Source organism: Sceloporus undulatus, unplaced genomic scaffold (assembly GCF_019175285.1).
Source record: "Sceloporus undulatus isolate JIND9_A2432 ecotype Alabama unplaced genomic scaffold, SceUnd_v1.1 scaffold_44040, whole genome shotgun sequence".
NCBI classification, from domain to species: Eukaryota; Metazoa; Chordata; class Lepidosauria; order Squamata; family Phrynosomatidae; genus Sceloporus; species Sceloporus undulatus.
Window position 1 is genome coordinate 1 of NW_024846950.1, and position 1,015 is coordinate 1,015.

The 1,015-nt window shown below is 46.0% G+C and overlaps 1 long non-coding RNA gene across 1 annotated transcript; it reads right to left on the reverse strand.

The window, feature by feature from the left end:
- Positions 1-6: 6 nt before the first annotated feature.
- LOC121918837 lies at positions 7-818 on the reverse strand. The gene is made up of 3 exons (XR_006101314.1): positions 739-818; positions 428-483; positions 7-138 (listed from the first exon to the last, which is right to left on the reverse strand). It is a non-coding gene; the product is annotated as an uncharacterized LOC121918837 (long non-coding RNA).
- Positions 819-1,015: the final 197 nt, after the last annotated feature.

Here is a 1,015-nt window from a genome sequence, read left to right on the forward strand (position 1 = left end):
TGTTTTCCTATGAAGGGAAAAAAAGAATGAGTTTGGAGAGTCCTCCAATAAGAGGAAAAAGGGCGGAAAGGACGCTATTATATTACCAGCAAAGAGGGAAGGCTTTCTGCCTCAAGCATCTCAGGGATCCCCTCCAAACTGAAAGACAGACAGAAATGTGATATCATCATCATCATCATCATCATCATCATCACCCTCTCAGTCCCAGTAGGAAGAAAGAGGGAAAGAAGGAAGGAAGGGAAGGGAAGGGAGAAGAATGGAAGGGAAAGGGAAAGAAACAAGGAAGAAAGGAAAGACGGAAAAAACAAAGGAAAAAAGGAAGGAAAGAAAGAAAGACAGGAACAGGCCATGGAACAAAGTGGAAAGACCACTTGCGGAGACTTCTTCGTTCAGTCCCCATCCAGGACCCAAACGGAGAAGACCTTACCTGTCAGACCTGGACCCAAGATCAGCCTCTGCAGGACAGCCATCGCTCTCCGAATCCTACAAAAGAAGGAGAGAAGTGAAGGACAGTCTATGGGCCACAAAGGGATGCTCTTGGGTTGGCCTTGAGCCGAAAAGCCGTTCCCTAAAAAGGGGGAGAAGGGAGAGGCGTCCGCCCCCAGTTTTGCCCCTTTGTTACCCATGAGTTGAAAGGTCTATTCCCCTGCTCTCCTATGAAGATAAAAGAAGGATGAATTTGGGAAGAATTTGGGCTGGAAAGGGGAGGAAAAGGGGGGGATGCCTATATTTCCTTACTGTTAAAGAGATACAACTCCGTGATGCAAGTGACTCAGGGATGTCCTTGTCAACAAAGCTGATCTTGACTTCTGGGAGACTGAGAGAGGGACAGGAGAAGGAGACTGGTATTATTATTGACTATGATGATATAATTATTTCCTTGCCAATAGAGAAACCATTCTTGCCCATAGAGAATCAATGGTGAATATTTGCCCATTGGGAATCACTGGGGAACACCTGCCCATAAAGAAACCATACTTGCCCATAGGGAGTCATTGGGAGATATCTTCCCATA